Consider the following 22,345-nt stretch of genomic DNA (forward strand, 5'->3'; position numbering starts at 1 on the left):
GTATGTGCCATTCACAATTATTTAAAACAAAACAAAATCTGTAAGACCCCAAAAGGGATTTTTCATGTTCCAAATGTTGTATTATAAAACATTGATGTACTTTATGTACAGCAAGGGAGGTATTAGCAGAAATTTACCTATAGTATGTCAGTCTAGTTACTAGGAATGTACTACAACCTTTGGAACATAATAAAATAATAAAATAAAAATTATGTGAATTACAGTAATTTCTTATGAGTTGTTATATACTGTATATACAGTGAGGAAGATATTGGCAAAATTTCAACTAGCAAGTCAGTCTGGTCACTAGCAACATACTAGTAACATACAACATTTGAACACGGAAACCCCCATTTATTGACGGGGAATGGAGAAATTATCAGGAAATTATACAGGCAGTGTAAGAAAAATCTCAATGTCAATCGCGGTTAACGTTCCTTTATTTATTTACAGATCTACGCATGAAAATGAATGTGATCCCTTTCATCCTGGTCGGAAGCCATCTACAAAATGTCATACATAATGTGAAATAAAGAAAAAAGTTTTTTGTTCAGGTGTTTTTGACCATGATTTATTAGCCAAAACTGCATGATTTAACACCTAGCTCACAATTATTTGAATATTAGCCTATGGGCAAATGTTTTACATGAAGAGATGAAATCATGTAGAACAATAAGCAATTTTAAGAGACTATAAATGAACAGCCTATATTGAATCGGTAAGAAAATGATTGAGGGGATATTGTATACTGACAGTATGGTTCCTGGGATTATATATGTCTGTTTTGGATGGGTTACTATTCGGTTTGATGTAGATAGAAGGAAACAAAAAAAAATTTAATGTATGCGTTTATGCATGTATGTGTGCATGTGCTATTTGAATCACTTTTAATAATTTTGGATGATTTTACATGTTCTTTGTTATCTGTTATTTATATATATTAGGGGTGTAACGGTATGCAAAAATCACGGTTCGGTTAATTTTCGGTACAGTAAGGGAAAGAAATGCAAACATTAAACTGCAGGTTGTTTATTACTATAAACTTTTTTTAACAATTTGTTTACACTTTTTTTTTAAATACTTTTTAAAAAAATATATATAAAAAAAAGAATAAGAAATAAAATACTGCTGCAAAGTTCTCAAAAATACAGTCTGGTCGTAGAATCCAGTCATAAAAACGGAATCCCTAACGCGGACGGAATATGCCACATTTTGGATGACTAAATCAAAAGTAGGTCAGTACACTTGAATCAAAACATGACATCGACTAGTGTCTGTGAATATAAAGCCTCAAAAATGCAATATATGACTTGCACATTATGCGTGTCTGTGGAAATCAGGCGCGGATTGGACACCGGGAGAACCGGGACAATTCCCGGTGGCCTGGCAGCCGATTTTGCCCCAATATTTAATATCATTATGGTATAATTGCCTGCCGAATGTACTAAAGCGATCATTTGCGAATCCGCCATTTGATAATTAAATCTCTAATAAGTCATGAATTGTTAGTCATGACTCGCGCACTCTCCGCGCCTCCGCCAAACGGTTTGGATCAGACTCAGAGTAATCAAAGCGAGAGAGCGAGAGAGAGAGAGAGAGAGAGAGAGCGAGAGAGAGAGAGAGAGAGAGAGAGAGAGAATAGAGAGAGAGAGAGAATAGAGAGAATAGAGTGGACTGCTGGAGCAGAGAAGCAGAACTCCTGTTCAGGGTTTCAGGTCAGTTTCATCTGTAAGATGCTTTTTTGTCTTTGTTTTTTTATTTATTTAATCAAGCAGCAGCACGTTGCTCATCAGTCATCACTCAAAATACTATATAAAGGACATCATTATTATCTGTTGTAATGTTACAGTAGTAATTTAGCTGAAAAAAATTTCTACGAGGAGCTACGACAGACAACAACACAACCCTTACGAAAATTAACATTTTAATATTTAACTATAAATCCAGAGAAAATGGTTACTATTGTTTAACTGTGATAACCAAAAATTTAAAATTATTTTACAAATGTATTTATTTAAAAATAAATACAAATCCATTTGCAAAAAAAAAAACAAGGTTATTTTACCTTTATATAGGCTAATAAAAGCATGGTAATTTTTTGTAAGGGAAAAACATGACTCGTGTACAGTATTAGGATTTTTCTATAAAGATATTGTAGTATTGTAGAGTATTGTATTGTAAAGTATAGTTTTGTTCAATCTTGAGTATTAAAGTCATGAGAGAGATGGATAACAGGGCAAAATAAAGAGACTGAAGAGAAAAATGGAAGTGAAGGTGCAGTTCAGGAGAGAACTTTTAATTATTTTGCATGTCCCCAAATTAAAGATTTAAACCTTTTTTATGTCAGGTCCATACAAAAAATAGTTTTGTCCATGAATTTGTTTGTATGAGTTTGAATTTTCCAGTCTGATTTTTTTCCCAGTCCGCCCCTCCTGTAAATTAATGGCAAAGACATGGTTTCATTTACTACACATAGGACTACTGAAGCTCGCAGTGTTTTCAACCTCTGCCGCCTCAATATAGGAGTACACGAGCACATAAACATAAATTCTAGAACTGTTCTGTGTCACTTCATGTGCATTTTACTTATTTTGAGAAAACTATCATCATACACAGAGACAGCAGTTTCAAAAAAACACCAATGTTTCAGGAGTTTATTACACAGAATATGTCACATGCTTATTAGATAACTGTATTTAAGTTGATGTATATGCTTTTATTTATTATTCTTTAATTTTCACAAATTTAGAAAAGTAATCAAAAAGTACTCAAAAGTAATTAGTTACATTACTTTAATAAAGTAATTGAAAAAGTTACACTACTATTACATTTTAAACAGGGTAACTTGTAATCTGTAACCTATTACATTTCCAAAGTAACCTTCCCAACACTGTATATAACTATGATTACAGTGCAGCATTACCAATCCCAGCTTGTAGGCCTGCTCATATTTAAAAAAATATATATAACTTTTCCAAAGTGTAAAGTGCAGCATGAACAGTTTCAGTTTTTAGACCTGCTCAGATTTCGTTATTGCGTTGGACCGATCAGAATTAAGAGCAAAGGTCTGTTTAAATGCCGACGGGAGCTGCGTTTGAATTACAATCGTTTTTTTCCTAGTTGTAGTGATGTTCAGACTCGCGTGATGCCTTTTGAAAACCTCAGGCCGGTGACACACTGGCATATTACACCTGTCAAACACCGTCAATACTGTTGACGGTATCCTTTATCAGTAGGCTTTATATTAATGCTCAACATGAAGTATAGATATTGTTGTAGTGAAGACAAGATCCTGGTCTGTCGGCGCCTCGGCGGTCTCCCTCTATGTCACCTACAGTAGCAGCAGCGTGTCAGCACCGCGTCAGGCACAATTTCTGGTGTTTAAAGACACAGAAAACGTGAAGCAGCCGTCACGCAACTGACAAATAGCAGAAACGCCACGCTCACGCCACGCAGCCAGTGTGTCACCAGCCTTAAAATCAGCTGCAGGGCGGGATTTGCGCTGAACGCGAAGACTTCCACCACTTAATATGTTCGTTTGGAAACACGAAAATGTACATGTTCCGCAAACAAAATATTGCATTCATTCATTCGGTACACACGTGCACCGTACCGAAAGCCCTGTACCGAAACGGTCCGGTACGAATACACGTACCTTACACCCCTAATATATATATATTTATATATATATATATATATATATATATATATATATATATATATATATATATATATATATATATATATTATGTGTGTGTGTGTGTGTGTTCAAAATAAGCTAACTAAACTAACTAACTAAAATGACTAAGTACTGCAGAAAGGCAAACGATTACAAACCAAAAAATTCGCTATAAGTCGATAATAATAATAAAAGTCAATTTTAGCCACTTCTTTTGTCAGGCCTATAATGTTTTGATGTAAGATGTCATATTGTAATTATATATAGCGTAATATGATATGATATATAATTATTATAATATTATTATATTATATTATGTTATTATATTATGTTATTACTATACAATACGATTTGATTTCCGAAATCACACACACACAGACATATGTGAGTTTATTCTGATGCGTCATTGAGTGTTCGAGTTCAGCTTGCTTGCACTTAACGTAACGTTATATACACCTGGCTAATCTGAGCCCTTATTTCTGGAAAGCCGTGATACTTCGACCTTGGAAACTTCTGATCGTCATTCGAGGCGATATGTTATGCACTAAATTAATAAATTTCTGAAATGCATTTTCTATAAAGCTGCTTTGAAACAATATGTATTGTGAACTTCTGTGTATTGCACTTCTGGTTAGACACTAACTGCATTGAATTGTCTCTGTACTTGTACGCTACACATTGACAATAAAGATAAATCTAATGTAATCTAAAGGTGTCTTGACATCTCCCTTATCAATATTCACTGTGAAGGCTACTGACTGAATATGTATCATTACGAAGTTCTAAACTATAAGTAATAAAACCACATGACATTTCTGTCAAAGTATGTCTACTTGAAGTGTCTACTGTGTGTTTTGATAATAAATATTCAATAATTTCGTTAATAATTTATATTTATTCAAAATATTTATTGAAACACAAAAACAATTTTAAAAAAGTAATACTTTTTTTTTTAAAATCCTGATCCCCTCTCTAGCTACATTCGTCGTGGGGAAGAAAAGTGAGAGGCCATGGGGTGGATGGCTAGGGTGATACATGAATGGCACGGAGGGGAGAAAGAAGGGTGAAGGGGAAACACTGTTGTATGAGTAAACAGATTTTAACACACAAGTAACTTGTCTCTGGCCATTGATTTATTTATATCCGAAAAAAAACAGAACAAAAGTCTATGCAAATACACAATAAAACACAAATTAATTGCACTTATCTGTTCATTGAAATAATAATAACAATATAGGTATTTCACAAGGTTAATTTATTATGAGTCATTTATTTAAATGACTCTGAGTGGCGCCGATACAGGATGGCTGCCTCCGTGACGTGCTCTGCAGTTGTTTTTGTGTTTTTGTTAGTTTGTCCTGTCTTTATTTATATTCCTGCAATCAGTTTCACCAGGGACGAATTGCTGGATATTCGGCAACACACATCTCCCGATATTTCACCGGTTTTCGACTATTCTGATGTTTTGCTGGACATTCTTGTCGGCGGAGCGGCTGCCCTGATCACACGCTTCAAGAGGACGCGCAGGCGGGGAAAGCGAGCGGGAGCGCTCGTGAGACTCAGAAAACGCGGATTTCGAACGCCGTTGCCTAGCATCCATCTGGCAAATCTCCGCTCTCTACCCAACAAAACGGACGAATTGCTTCTGCTCTCTCGGACAAATAAAGATTTCTCCCACTCTGCTGCTCTGTGTTTCACGGAAACTTGGCTGAATGACGCCATACCGGACAGCGCGCTCCATCTGCCGGACTTTCAGCTGTTTAGAGCGGATCGCGACGCAGAATCAACGGGGAAATCGCGCGGCGGCGGGACATGCTTTTACATCAATGAACGGTGGTGTACAGATGTAACTGTGTTAAAGAAGACGTGCTGCTCAAATCTCGAAACGCTCTTCATTAACTGCAAGCCGTTCTATTCGCCGCGGGAGTTTCATTCGTTCATTCTGGTTAGTGTTTACATCCCTCCTCAAGCGCACGTGAGCTCAGCTTTACAGAAACTCGCTGAGCAGATCACAGAGACAGAACAACAACACCCAGACTCTGTTTTAATCATTCTTGGGGACTTTAATAAAGCCAATCTCTCCCGTGAACTGCCAAAATACAGACAGCATGTTACTTGTCCCACAAGAGACAGTAATATATTGGATCACTGTTACACAACAATAAAGGATGCATTTCACTCTGTTCCACGAGCAGCTTTGGGACGTTCTGATCACCTTCTGGTTCATCTTATACCGACCTACAGGCAGAAACTAAAATCAGCTAAACCTGTATTAAGGACTGTAAAAAGACGGACTAATGAAGCAGAGCAGGATTTACAATCTTGTTTTGACCTCACTGATTGGAGTGTTTTTGAAGCTGCTGCCACCGATCTGGACGAACTCACAGAGACCGTAACATCATATATCAGTTTCTGTGAGGATATGTGTATTCCTACCAAGACTCAACTAAATTACAACAATGACAAACCGTGGTTCACTGCAAAACTCAGACAGCTCCGTCAGGCCAAAGAAGATGCTTACGTGAAGGGGGACAATGTCTTGTATAAACAGGCTAAATACACACTGGAAAAGGAGATCAAAGTGGCAAAGAGGAATTATTCTGAAAAAATAAGGACTCAGTTCACTTCGAACGACTCCGCATCAGTGTGGAAAAGCCTAAAGAAGATCACCAATTACAAGACACCACCCCCCAGCACTGTGGAAAATCAACGACTGGCAGACGATCTGAACGAGTTTTACTGCAGGTTTGAAAGAACACCCATCACCTGCCCTGAACACCTCTCCACACAACCGTTCACACCAATAACAACTCCTGCAACCAACCCTGAATGCCTCTCCAAACAAACGTTCACACCATTCACAGCTCCTGCAACCAACCCTGAATGCCTCTCCACACAACCGTTCACACCATTAACAGCTCCTGCAACCCATCCTGATCACCTCTCCAATCAACCGCTCTCACCATTCACAACTCCTGCAACCAACCCTGAATGCCTCTCCAAACAACTGTTCACACCACTCACAACTCCTGCAACCCACCCTGAACACCTCTCCAATCAAGCACTCTCACCATTCACACCTCCTGCATCCCCCCTCTCCCCCACACCTGCAATACAGATCAGCGAGGATGCGGTGCGCCAGGTCTTCAGGAAGCAGAAAAGGAAAAAAGCACCAGGCCCAGATTGTGTTACACCAGCCTGTCTGAAATCCTGTGCTGACCAGCTGGCCCCCATCTTCACAAAGATCTTCAACAGATCGCTGGAGCTGTGCGAAGTCCCTTCATGCTTCAAACGCTCCACCATCATCCCCATCCCAAAGAAATCCAAAATTACAGGACTAAATGACTACAGGCCTGTGGCTCTAACGTCTGTAGTCATGAAGTCATTTGAAAAACTGGTGCTGGCCCACCTGAAGGACATCACTGGACCCTTGCTGGATCCTCTTCAGTTTGCCTACAGAGCAAACAGGTCTGTAGACGATGCAGTAAACATCGGACTGCATTATGTTCTGCAACACCTAGACAGACCGGGGACCTATGTGAGGATCCTGTTTGTGGACTTCAGCTCTGCCTTCAACACGATCATCCCAAACCTCCTCCTGCCCAAACTAACTCAGCTCTCCGTGCCCACCTCCGTCTGTCAGTGGATCAACAGCTTCCTGACATACAGGCAGCAGCTAGTGAGGCTGGGAAAATACACATCCAGCACCCGTACAATCAGCACCGGAGCTCCCCAGGGCTGTGTTCTCTCCCCACTGCTCTTCTCCCTGTACACTAATGACTGCACATCTAAGGACCCCTCTGTCAAGCTCCTGAAGTTTGCAGATGACACCACACTCATCGGCCTCATTCAGGACGGTGACGAGTCTGCTTACAGACAGGAGGTTAAAGAGCTGGCTGTCTGGTGCAGTCTCAACAACCTGGAGCTTAACACGCTCAAAACAGTGGAGATGATCGTGGACTTCAGGAGAAACCCCCCTGCACTCCCCCCACTCACCATCATGAACAGCACTGTGACTGCAGTGGAGTCATTCAGGTTCCTGGGCACCACTATCTCTCAGGACCTGAAGTGGGACATTCACATTGACTCCATTGTGAAAAAGGCCCAGCAGAGGTTGTACTTCCTTCGCCAGCTGAGGAAGTTTAACCTGCCACAGGATCTGCTGAAACAGTTCTACTCCACCATCATCGAATCCATCCTCTGCACTTCAGTAACTGTCTGGTTCAGCTCAGCTTCTAAATCGGACCTCAGAAGACTACAGAGGGTAGTCCGGACTGCTGAGCGAATTATCGGTACAACCCTCCCATCTATTCAAGAACTGTACTTATCCAGAGTGAGCAAAAGGGCTGTTAAAATCACTCTGGACCCCTCACATCCAGCACACTCCCTCTTTGAACTCTTGCCATCTGGTCGACGCTACAGAGCACTGAGCACCAGAACGACCAGACACAGGAACAGTTTCTTCCCTCAGGCAATCCATCTTATGAACAGCTGATAATAACTGTGGGACACACTACACTATTTATATTTATATACACTACACTTTTTATCCAACACACATACTTAGCGTACACGTAAATCTTTTGCACATAATATACATGTACATACATGGAACACACTATACTACTTATATTTATATTTATATACACATACACTTATTTATCCAAAGACACATACTTAGCGTACAGTTACAATTTTTCCACATAATATACATGTACATACATAAATGCTCTTTTTAATATACCTGCCATACATTGTCAATTTGTATATTGTCAATCCTTACCCACCTATTTGTATTTTTTTGTATTTTTTATTCCTTATTGTGTTTTTTGTTCTGTCGCTGTTATGTTGCACTGCGGAGCTCTGTCACGAAAACAAATTCCTCGTACGTGTGAACATACCTGGCAATAAAGCTCATTCTGATTCTGATTCTGATTATTTTATTCTCTCTTACAGTGTTGCTTTCCATATTTTATACTATATATTCTAAATGATACTATATTAATATGGCTTACCTTTGTTGGTAGCGTAGTTAGCCATGGTTTTAGTTTTTTTTCTTTCTTCTTTTTCTGGTGTTAGCAGAAGAAAAGTTTGTATTTTTACCTATGAGGAAAGAAAAATGAAAAGGGCATCCATTAGTTATAGATGTTATTGGTCACATTCGTTATTGTCCATTTATTGTCTATATGTTATTTAACAGGCAAAAGCAGACGCTTTTGTCCAAGCGATTTACTGAATAACTTTTTTATATGACTGATTCGTCCATTTCCCTTGCGATGTAGATGTGTAGATAACAGTTAACGCCATTTTGTGGTTATATTCGGCGGCCATTAACGTTATACAACATCATGTGCATCAAAAATTTAATTATATTTAAAATATTCGATCCCTGGGCGGTTAAATAACTATTGGGTATGAATTCATATCAGTTCTTGAACATAATTTTACATAACTTCTTAATAGTATGCATTAACTTAATATGGCGTACTGGCGTTACATTTTAAAATACTATACAAAATAATTAATCAGAATACTTACTCCTGCTCACTCACGCCAAAGAACTCCCCGCTCAAGCTCGCAGTCTCTGCAAGATTAACGATGGCAGTTTGCACGCACAGCTTCTAGAACAGGGGCGGCTCTTTGACTGCTTTTTTGCGGCTCGGTTCAGTCTCCACATGTTCACATCGCAATTCATTCAACTTTTTTGGAATTTCTAAATTTTATTTAAAAATAAATAGGAATGAATTTAAATGTATTATCTGAATGTAATTTGACTTTTTAAAAATAATACATTATATTATTTTTTTATTATTTTTAACAGAACCTCAACTCTCGCGTAATTTAACGTGGCTAGCCTATTATTGACTGACAGGAGCTGCCGCTGTCAGGTTAATGTGAAGTTCGTTAGTAGGAATTATCATGACAGAATCAAAGAAGCATACAGCTAAGCGCAAATATGAAGATGAGCACAGAACATTTTTATCTGAATGGGAGGATTTATATTTTTTTGTTGAACGAAATGGAAAACCATTCTGCTTGATATGCCAGACGTCGTTGTCGCATTTTAAGGCTTCAAATCTTGAGCGCCATTTCACATCACTCCATTCTACAGTGGCCAGGGAATTTCCCAAAGGCAGTGAACTTCGCAAGCACAAGGTAAACACTTTGAAACGTCAGTCAGAGAAGCAAAGTCAGCTTTTTCGGAAATTTACCAAGCATTCAGAGACAGTGACATTAGCGTCATATCAACTGGCATGGAACATTGCTCATGCAAAAAAACCATATCGTGAAGGGGAGTTTCTTAAAAAGTGCCTTAGTGATGTTGTTGCTATTCTTTGTCCCGAAAATGAATATTTGAAACGTTCAGTAAAGGACCTTCAGCTGTCACGGCACACAGTTGAAGAGAGAATATCGGACATTAACGACTCAGTTGAAACACATTTATATTCAGATCTTCAGAAGTGCCGGTATTTCAGCATTGCTTTGGATGAGTCTTGCGATGTTCAAGATAAGCCACAGTTGGCGATATTTGTACGGTTTGTGTCAGAAGACTGCACAATTAAGGAAGAGCTGCTTGACATTGTGCCACTGAAAGACAGAACCCGTGGCATCGACCTGAAAGAGACACTGATGGCTGTTGTTGAGAAAGCAGATCTGCAGTTATCAAAGCTAACAGCAATAGCCACTGACGGAGCACCAGCCATGTTGGGATCTGGGAAAGGCCTTGTAGGGCTGTGTAAAGCTGATGACCGTTTTCCTGAATTTTGGACATTTCACTGTATTATCCACCAAGAGCACTTGGTGTCTAAAAAGCTGAACTTTGATCACATCATGAAACCTGTGCTGGAAATTGTCAATTTTATATGCACACATGCTCTCAATCACAGGCAGTTCAAAAATCTCATTGCTGAGCTTGATGAAGATCTTTCATCTGATCTGCTTCTTCACTGTGCTGTAAGATGGCTGTCAAGAGGTAATGTGCTTTCTCGTTTTTTTGAGCTTTTAAATCCAGTGAAGCTGTTCCTTGCAGAGAAACATAAGGACTATCCTGAGCTACGTGATCCCCAGTGGATTTCGGACTTGGCTTTTTTGGTCGACATGCTGCATTATCTGAATGGCCTCAATGTGGATCTGCAAGGGAAGTCAAAGATGGTGTCTGACCTGGTGCAGAGTATTTTCACATTTGTCAACAAACTCAAGCTGTTCAAGACTCATCTACAAAAGAGGCAGTTAACACATTTTCCATCCTTGTTGAAGGCAAGTGGACAAGCAGCAGAGGTTGTAAATGGGAGTACTGCACGGTATGCAACACTGCTTGAAAGTCTCGAACAGAGTTTTGAGGACAGATTCTCCGGCCTACGCCAAAAAAGACCACAAATTTCATTTCTTATCAACCCATTCACTGCTGAATCAGACTGTTTAAAAGCCCCTTTAGTGGAAGATGAAGCAGCAACTCAGCTTGAAATGATTGAACTTTCTGAGGATGACAGACTTAAAAGTGTTCTGAGGGAAGGAACCGTGGAGTTTTGGAAGATTGTGCCGAATGAGAGATATCCCAATGTCAAACAGGCTGCAGTCAAACTATTGTCAATGTTTGGGTCAACTTACATGTGTGAATCACTTTTTTCAACACTGAAACAAGTGAAATCAAAGCATCGCTCTGTCCTGACTGACACGCATGTGAAAGAATTACTACGAGTAGCCATAACTGAATACAAGCCAGACTTAACAAAGATTGTGGAAACCAAGGAGTGCCAGGTGTCCCACTGAGTCATGTAACCTTTTAGGTAGGCTGATACTATGACAAACATTGACAAACATTAAAATCCATGAAAACTATTGTGTATGTAATTAGTAATTGTAATAAGTAATAAATTGTAACGTTATTGTTAGACACATCTGTTGTGTGGCTCTTTGCAGTGATGAGGGATTTTTTTTTGGCTCATCATGCTGAACAGGTTCGCCACCCCTGTTCTAGAAGATTTACATCTGTCAGACAGGTTGCTGACGTCATCAAGCTTAGTTTGAGTCTGCGCGTCAGAAACAGAAGTGCTAAAAATCGCTAAAAATGTGCTTCACTCGTCTCAATTGAGTTCCAATGGGGTCGCTGTGTCCATTTCTTTTACTGTCTATGCTGGAATCAGAAGGCAGGGCGTAACTTGAAACTTCTAAACAAAGGACGCTCTCTGGTGTTTAGTCAGCAGAATTACAGCCGACTTCAATATGATTTAGAATCTGAGCGTTTTGTCAGCGCTGATTCTGGTTCTATACTGCACAAGAGCGTGAGGCAGGATTCCTTTCGCTGCCAAACACACAAATGTGAACAACAGGAATTTTTCCATCTTTTGCACTCCCATACACATTTATCAAAATAGCACTTATGATTTAAATGTTTAAGGTTTAAAATTGGGTAGCTAAGCCAATTTTTTTATACCAGGAGCTTTATCGTTCATTTTTGTATATAAATGTGGTTCACCACGAATTCAATAACGATATGTAATAACAAGGCCTTTTAACTACTGAATCAGAGGAACATCGCTCATGTTCAGATTTACATATTGCACTAAAAAAAGAGATTTCTTCGTCTTTCAATAGGCGGGTTATTAATATTAAAATGTTCTCACTGCAGAGAGATCTTGGTCTTCTCTTAACAGGAGACTTTTAACAATATACTGCAGTTTACTTTCATTAAAATAACAGTGACTATACTGTTAGGTATTTGTAGAAACGTGCTGACTGATCAGCTTTTGCCTCAGTCAGTTAGGAGTGAGTTCGCGTCTTGCGACTTATCTCACAATTTCATAATTTCATAGCACGCGTGCAGAAATTATTAATAACCATATAAACAGATTGAATCTGGATTGCTCACAAAATGAAGTTTGAAATGCCCGCGTTTCTCCACCATAAAATGTAGCAACACTGGGTCGTACATTAAAATTAACTCAAATGATATATAGGGAATTTTAATAATTAATCAGGAATATGATTAATATATATATATCTCATATGACAGTTACATTAAAATTATTGAAGATGAAAAATAGGTCAATTGTATATATCAATAACTCAGTACAAGGCACTGTAATTTACTCATTAATATGTCAATATTCCTTTCTTCATATCAATTATACTGATATCTCTTACTGTGAATTACCACAAATCAAACAGTGGTTTGTCCAGCAAACGGCCGTAAGATTAACTTATAAACTTTCAATAAAGTTATCACTTCTTTATTCTTTATTCCAGGAAAAATAGTTTCTGGCCATGAAACCATTCTACTGTCTTTATAAAATTTAGATTACTGAAAAGTAACATGCTCTGTAGATAAGAGCAAATGAAGTAAATGAATTATTCCGGTATATTGGTTTATTCTGACTCAGAGGGGGTGTCAGTCACGTTAAAAAAGTTTAACACCTTAATTTGTGGATTAATGCTTATTGGAGATGCGAACCGTTTCAAACGATTCACTAAGAAGAACCAGTTAAATTGAACGATTCGTTCGCGAATCTGATATCACTAATTAGCAGCAGCATAACTTTGAGCAAGAGGTAAAAAGAGGAGTCAAAGAAGATAAAAATACATCTATGCTTTTATTTCTTTGAATTTTAGTGAGTACACATTTTTATGGAGCTAATATTATGACAAATGATTTGATTTTGAATTGTGTAAATTTGAATTATTTGCAAGTGTAATCTAACAAAATTGAATTTTAGGTGGTAGTTTAAATAGTTCTGAATTAGATTTTTTTTTAAACGAATATTGAACATATGACATTTAACAAATTGAAATGTTTTTATGGCTGAATTTTCTAGACATGTATTTTCAAACAGCTAGTTTTTTTTGTTCTGAATTCTTATACTGCAAAATATTCAGTTTAAAAAAAATCTGATTCAAGTTTTCAAAATGAAGAAATTCGGAACTTCAAATTCAGTTTTCTAAAATTCAATATCAAAAATTCAAACTCAAAAATTCTGATCTTACAGAAAGTAGGTCACAGGTCATCCACAGGGAAGAGTAGATGATCTCAGAAAAGTCGAATAGAGCATTTTGCCCAATTGGGGACTGCGGAAGTTTTCCAGCGCGAACGTGGTTGTGGTTGTGGACAACAAATAGTAGTGATGGGAAGTTCGGATCATTTTACCAACTCAGACTTTTGAGTCTCATTCAGCAAAATGAACGAATCTTTTTTCGAGTCATTTCGTTCATTTTAGCAAAATGTAATTAAAATGTTAAGTGTTACTTCCCCAACACATCTAGTACTTACACAAACGTTGATCACACTACAAACAATACAAAACTAAAATGCTAGAAGATACAGAAAAAAAATATTCATTCTTTACCTGGGTCTTCAGTCTGTGATTAGCTCACCTCACCTCTTATTTGACAAGAAGTCTTCAGGTTTAAGTCATTCCTTAATCGCGTGACAGACCCATTAGCAAAACCAACGCAGTCTTGAGCCGGAAAGAGAATTGATTAGTTCATCTCATGAGTCTTTCGGGTCTCAGGGTCGAGTTTGACTCGCTCCTTAATCACGTGACAGCCCCATACACTATTTCTGACATTTCTGTCACTGTGTTTTTGTTACTGTTTGTTGAGGATCTGTGGTTTGTTATTATTTTATAAATAAATAAAACCCTGTTATAAATAAAATATTGATTAATTTGTCTTTTTGACTGTCTATCGGTAAATAAACACTAGGCTATATAATAATATAATAATCCAAGCTTACAATAAAAAGTATTTATAGACTAGTTTGTTTATTTTTACTCCAATTTTGAGTTTGCTGGTATAATAATTGCTTTTCCTAGGCAGACTTGACATATTGGTGTAATATATGTATAAGAAGATTGCTCAAAAAAGGACATAATTACATACATTAAAAGCAAATAACATTTTGAATTTGAATTATTAATGTTAGTTTAAAACATTAAGGTTATGATAACTTCAGCTTTAACAGTTTTAACCAAGCTCAGAGTGAGGAGGATACTTCAGATCCTGGTGCGACTGCCAGTGCAGGGGCCATGTTTTGGGAAGACTTTGACGAGAGGGTAGCAAGCTTGAGGCCTTCTACTACCTCTTCTAAGACCTCAGATGCTATGATTGAGATGGGGGCTACCTTGCAGAGCCACTCTTACCCCGCACATCAGACCCTCTGGCCTGGTGGAGGAGATGTTCACCAGTATACAAAAGCCTTTCTGAAAAGCCATCTGAAAGAATTTTTTCTAAAACTGGGCAGATTATCTCAGATAGAAGAAACAGACTCAGCCCATCCAAGGTCTGGGAGATTGTTTTTTTTTATGCAAACATGCCTTAAAGCAAGTCCTAAAAATATAGCCACAGTGTGTTATTTATTTTAAAGCTTATTTATTTTTATTTATTTAGAAAAAGACTAGCTTGTTGTGCAATATTTTTGTTGTTGTTGTTGTGATTTTAAAGGTAATTTGTTATTGTTATAAGGCTCCGTAGCTTTAGTATCTCTTAATTTTCATTTATTTTTTATTTAAATGGTTTAAAATTATTTTGGGAATAGTTATCCTCTTTGATATAAAGTTTTTATTTTGGCACAAAAGTGTTATTTATTTTAAAATGTATTAATTTTAAATTATTATATAAAAAAAGCAACGCTTGTTGTGCAATATTTAGTTTTTTCTTCTTTTTTTTTATATTGTACTTTTAAAGTTTATTTGTTAAGGTTATTAGACCCTGTGGCTTTATTATCTTTTAATTTTAATTTCATTTTTAATTATTTACTTTTTTATTTTAATTTATTTTGGAATAGTTGTCCTCTTTGTTACAATGCTTTTCTGGCACAAAAATAAACAATAAACAACAATTCAAAAGTATGTACACAATTGTTTTTTAATTGTTTATAAAGTGTCATATGTTACGAAAGTATGGTTTACACAGACAATCTGATTTAATAACTGCACAATTAAACAAAAACAAACAAACAGACAGAAAAAAATATCAACATTTTAAGCATAACCAACTCTTTGTTTCCACATTCAGTGTTATGGAAAAGTACCATCAGAATTTAAAAACAACAATTTGAAACCAGAAATGCATCACGTAACTGTAATAGTAAATAATAATAATAATAATAATAATAATAAATAATAATAAGTACTACGCATCCATTTGTAAGGAAAGTTGTAAATTAACTAATTACTAGCCAATGTTGTCACATCACGGGACAAAAGAACGAACAACCCGAAGAACCGAAAGATGAACTAATCAATTCTCTTTCCGGCTCAATACTGCATTCTTTTACTGTCTATGGTTTTAGCGTATGGGTCTGTCACGTGATTAAGGAACGACTCGACCCGAAGACTCATGAGATGAACTAATCAATTCTCTTTCCGACTCAGACTCATAGACAGTAAAAGACTGCATTGGGTTTAGCGTATGGGGCTGTCACGTGATTAAGGAACGAGTCAAAAACCCGATAGACCCGAACTATGAACTAATCAATTCTCTTTCCGGCTCAGACTGCATTGGGTAAGTGTATGGGGCTGTCACGTGATTAAGGAACGAGTCAAAAACCCGATAGACCCGAACTATGAACTAATCAATTCTCTTTCCGGCTCAAGACTGCATTGACTGACAGGTGAATTACTACTACTAGAACCATAGACAGTAAAAGAAATGGACACAGCGACCCCATTGGAACTCAACTGAGACAAGTGAAGCCCATTTTTTGTGATTTTTAGCACTTCCGTTTCTGACGCACAGACTCAAACTAAGCTTGATGACCTCAGCAACCTGTCTGACAGATGTAAATCTTCTAGTAGCTGTGCGTGCAAACTGCCATTGTTAATCTTGCAGAGATGTCGAGCTTGAGCGGGGAGTTATTTGGCGTGAGTGAGCAGGAGTAAGTATTCTGATCAATTATTTTGTATAGTATTTTAAAATGTAACGCTAGGGCTTGTATCTATGGGCTTCTCTCTTGACGTCTCCCCGATTGCCTGCGAGCTTCTCCTCCTGTCTGTACGGTAATTTCTCTTCTGTGCGACAGAGAGTCGAGTGGTTATGACGCAATCGTTAGCCTATTTTTACAAAAACTGTTTCTACGGGGCCATAATGTAACATAAAAGGTAATGGAGCCCTTTATACATTGTCGTGTATCTTTAGAAATAAATAATGGACAAATGGAGTCTTTAAACGCCTCAGATGTAAAGTTATTCGCTGTCAAAGTGACGCCAAAATGAATGGGAGTCAATGGGATGCTAAAGCAAGTGAAGTTCTGTTACAAGATGGCGGCACGCAGCCGACTTCAACTTCCGGTCGACTTCCTTCCTGCATGACTAGAACAGAACCTATAGAATAATGTGCATGCGCGACTGAACGAACCACTCCCCGAGACGACTCGTTCTTCCCGAGTCACATTAAAGATTCATTCAAAATGAACAAATCGTTCAAGAACGAAACACAACTAACAAATAGTTGTCACAGACACTCTCTGACTTTGATCATGAATCGCCCGGAGGTAACTGATTCTTAAACATGAATGTTGTGTTTATATGTTAGAGCTTCAATGCTCAAGATTGTTAGTTTACAGGTTTCTGAGACCACTAATGTTCAAATATTGCTTCCATTCAAATGAACTGCAAACTAGCCCAAATCTGCTTAAATCCTTCTCTCTCAATGAGAGAAAGCTGCTTCATTCAATGTTTAGTGCAAAACTTGCCAAACTGAAAGATGCTTATGTCTAATGAAATAAAATGTTTTTTGCAATGCAGTGAGACATATTTAAATGTGTTTGAATTATATGCACAAATACTTATGTTAGAGCTCCAATGCTCAAGATTGTCAGTTTACAGGTTTCTGAGACCACTAATGTTCAAATAGTGCTTCTGTTCAAATGAACAGCAAACTAGCTCAAATCTGCTTAAAATCTTCTCTCTCAATGAGAGAAAGCTGCTTCATTCAATGTTTAGTGCAAAACTTGCCAAACTGAAAGATGCTTATGTCTAATGAAATAAAATGCTTTTTGCAATGCGAGACAGTTTTTAATGTGTTAGAAGTTATATGCACAAAATCTTATGTTAGAGCTTCAATGCTCAAGATTGTCAGTTTACAGGTTTCTGAGACCACTAATGTTCAAATAGTGCTTCTGTTCAAATGAACTGCAAACTAGCCCAAATCTGCTTAAAACCTTCTCTTTCAATGAGAGAAAGCTGCTTCATTCAATGTTCAGTGCAAAACTGGCCAAACTGAAAGATGCGTATCTCTTATCAAATAAAATGTTTTTTTACAATGCAGTAAAACAGTTTTAATGTGTTAGAAGTTATATGCACAAAATATTATGTTAGAGCTTCAATGCTCAATATTGTCAGTTTACAGGTTTCTGAGACCACTAATGTTCAAATAGTGCTTCTGTTCAAATGAACTGCAAACTAGCCCAAATCTGCTTAAAACCTTCTCTCTCAATGAGAGAAAGCTGCTTCATTCAATGTTTAGTGCAAAACTTGCCAAACTGAAAGATGCTTATGTCTAATGAAATAAAATGTTTTTTGCAATGCAGTGAGACAGATTTAAATGTGTTTGAAGTTATATGCACAAATACTTATGTTAGAGCTCCAATGCTCAATATTGTCAGTTTACAGGTTTCTGAGACCACTAATGTTCAAATAGCGCTTCTGTTCAAATGAACAGCAAACTAGCCCAAATCTGCTTAAAACCTTCTCTCTCAATTAGAGAAAGCTGCTTCATTCAATGTTTAGTGCAAAACTTGCCAAACTGAAAGATGCTTATGTCTAATGAAATAAAATGCTTTTTGCAATGCAGTGAGAAAGATTTTTATGTGTTTGAAGTTATATGCACAAATACTTATGTTAGAGCTTCAATGCTCAAGATTGTCAGTTTACAGGTTTCTGAGACCACTAATGTTGAAAAAGTGCTTCTGTTCAAATGAACAGCAAACTAGCCCAAATCTGCTTAAAACCTTCTCTCTCAATGAGAGAAAGCTGCTTCATTCAATGTTCAGTGCAAAACTTGCCAAACTGAAAGATGCTTATGTCTAATGAAATAAAATGTTTTTTGCAATGCAGTGAGACAGATTTAAATGTGTTTGAAGTTATATGCACAAATACTTATGTTAGAGCTCCAATGCTCAAGATTGTCAGTTTACAGGTTTCTGAGACCACTAATGTTCAAATAGTGCTTCTGTTCAAATGAACAGCAAACTAGCCCAAATCTGCTTAAAACCTTCTCTCTAAATGAGAGAAAGCTAGTTCATTCAATGTTTAGTGCAAAACTTGCCAACCTGAAAGATGCTTATGTCTAATGAAATAAAATGCTTTCTGCAATGCAGTGAGACAGATTTTTGTGTTTGAAGATATATGCACAAATACTTATGTTAGAGCTTCAATGCTCAAGATTGTCAGTTTACAGGTTTCTGAGACCACTAATGTTGAAATAGTGCTTCTGTTCAAATGAACTGCAAACTAGCCCAAATCTGCTTAAAACCTTCTCTCTCAATGAGAGAAAGCTGCTTCATTCAATGTTTAGTGCAAAACTTGCCAAACTGAAAGATGCTTATGTCTAATGAAATAAAATGTTTTTTGCAATGCAGTGAGACAGTGTTTAAAGTGTTAGAAGTTGTATGCACAAAATCTTATGTTAGAGCTTCAATGCTCAAGATTGTCAGTTTACAGGTTTCTGAGACCACTAATGTTCAAATAGTGCTTCTGTTCAAATGAACTGCAAACTAGCCCAAATCTGCTTAAAACCTTCTCTCTCATGGAGAAAGCTGCTTCATTCAATGTTTAGTGCAAGACTTGCCAAACTGAAAGATGCTTATGTCTAATGAAATAAAATGTTTTTTGCAATGCGAGACAGTTTTTAATGTGTTAGAAGTTATATGCACAGAATCTTATGTTAGAGCTTCAATGCTCAAGATTGTCAGTTTACAGGTTTCTGAGACCACTAATGTTGAAATAGTGCTTCTGTTCAAATGAACTGCAAACTAGCCCAAATCTGCTTAAAACCTTCTCTCTCAATGAGAGAAAGCTGCTTCATTCAATGTTTAGTGCAAAACTTGCCAAACTGAAAGATGCTTATGTCTAATGAAATAAAATGTTTTTTTGCAATGCAGTGAGACAGTTTTTAAAGTGTTAGAAGTTGTATGCACAAAATCTTATGTTAGAGCTTCAATGCTCAAGATTGTCAGTTTACAGGTTTCTGAGACCACTAATGTTCAAATAGTGCTTCTGTTCAAATGAACTGCAAACTAGCCCAAATCTGCTTAAAACCTTCTCTTTCAATGAGAGAAAGCTGCTTCATTCAATGTTTAGTGCAAAACTTGCCAAACTAAAAGATGCTTATGCCTTATGAAACACAATGTTTTTGCAATGCTGTAAGACAGTTTTTAATGTGTTAGAATTTATATGCACAAAAACTTATGTTAGGACTTCAATGCTCAAGATTGTCAGTTTACAGGTTTCTGAGACCAGTTATGTTGAAATAGTGCTTCTGTTCAAATGAAGTGAAATATAGCCCAAATCTGCTCAAAAGCTTGTCTCTCTGTGAGATAGAGCTGCTTCATTCAATGTTCAGTGCAAATCTTGCCAAACTGAAAGATGCTTATGTCTTATGAAATAAAATGATTTCTGCAATGTGTTGAGACAGTTTTTAATGTGATAGAAGTTATATGCACAAAAACATATCTTAGGACTTCAATGCTCAAGATTGTCAGTTTACAGGTTTCTGAGACCAGTAGGCCTAATGTTAAAATAGTGCTTCTGTTCAAATGAAGTGAAATCTAGCCCAAATCTGCTCAAAAGCTTGTCTCTCTGTGAGATAGAGCTGCTTCATTCAATGTTCAGTGCAAATCTTGCCAAACTGAAAGATGCTTATGTCTTATGAAATAAAATGATTTCTGCAATTCGTTGAGACAGTTTTTAATGTGTTAGAAGTTATATGCACAAAAACATATCTTAGGACTTCAATGCTCAAGATTGTAAGTTTACAAGTTTCTGAGAACAGTTATGTTGAAATGGTGCTTCTGTTCAAATGAAGTGAAATCTAGCCCAAATCTGCTCAAAAGCTTGTCTCTCTATGAGAGAAAGCTGCTTTATTCAATATTCAGTGCAAATCTTGCCAAACTGAAAGATGCTTATGTCTTATGAAATAAAATGATTTCTGCAATGCAGTGAGATAGTTTTTAATGTGTTAGAAGTTATATGCACAAAAACATATGTTAGTAGGACTTCAATGCTCAAGATTGTCAGTTTACAGGTTTCTGAGACCAGTAATGTTGAAATAGTGCTTCTGTTCAAATGAAGTGAAATCTAGCCCAAATCTGCTCAAAAGCTTGTCTCTCTATGAGAGAAAGCTGCTTCATTCAATATTCAGTGCAAATCTTGCCAAACTGGAAGATGCTTATGCCTTATGAAATACAATGTTTTTGCAATGCTGTAAGACAGTTTTTAATGTGTTAGAAGTTATATGCACAAAAACTTATGTTAGAGCTTCAATGCTCAAGATTGTCAGTTTACAGGTTTCTGAGACCAGTTATGTTGAAATAGTGCTTCTGTTCAAATGAAGTGAAATCTAGCCCAAATCTGCTCAAAAGCTTGTCTCTCTACGAGATAGAGGTGCTTCATTCAATATTCAGTGCAAATCTTGCAAAACTGAAAGATGCTTATGCCTTATGAAATACAATGTTTTTGCAATGCTGTAAGAAAGTTTTTAATGTGTTAGAAGTTATATGCACAAAAACATATGTTAGGACTTTCAATGCTCAAGATTGTCAGTTTACAGGTTTCTGAGACCAGTAATGTTGAAATAGTGTTTCTGTTCAAATGAAGTGAAATCTAGCCCAAATCTGCTCAAAAGCTTGTCTCTCTATGAGAGAAAGCTGCTTCATTCAATATTCAGTGCAAATCTTGCCAAACTGAAAGATGCTTATGCCTTATGAAATACAATGTTTTTGCAATGCTGTAAGACAGTTTTTAATGTGTTAGAAGTTATATGCACAAAAACTTATGTTAGGACTTCAATGCTCAAGATTGTCAGTTTACAGGTTTCTGAGACCAGTTATGTTGAAATAGTGCTTCTGTTCAATAGAAGTGAAATATAGCCCAAATCTGCTCAAAAGCTTGTCTCTCTGTGAGATAGAGCTGCTTCATTCAATGTTCAGTGCAAATCTTGCCAAACTGAAAGATGCTTATGTATTATGAAATAAAAGGATTTCTGCAATGCAGTGAGACAGTTTTTAATGTGTTAGAAGTTATATGCACAAAAACTTATGTTAGGACTTCAATACTCAAGATTGTCAGTTTACAAGTTTCTGAGACCAGTTATGTTGAAATAGTGCTTATGTTCAAATGAAGTGAAATCTAGCCCTAATCTGCTCAAAAGCTTGTCTCTCTTTGAGATAGAGCTGCTTCATTCAATGTTCAGTGCAAATCTTGCCAAACTGAAAGATGCTTATGTCTTATGAAATAAAATGATTTCTGCAATTCTTTGAGACATTTTTTAATGTGTTAGAAGTTATATGCTCAAAAAAATATCTTAGGACTTCAATGCTCAAGATTGTTAGTTTACAGGTTTCTGAGACCAGTAATGTTGAAATAGTGCTTCTGTTCAAATGAAGTGAAATCTAGCACAAATCTGCTCAAAAGCTTGTCTCTCTATGAGAGAAAGCTGCTTCATTCAATATTC

This window comes from Carassius carassius, chromosome 6 (assembly GCF_963082965.1).
Source record: "Carassius carassius chromosome 6, fCarCar2.1, whole genome shotgun sequence".
NCBI classification, from domain to species: domain Eukaryota; kingdom Metazoa; phylum Chordata; class Actinopteri; order Cypriniformes; family Cyprinidae; genus Carassius; species Carassius carassius.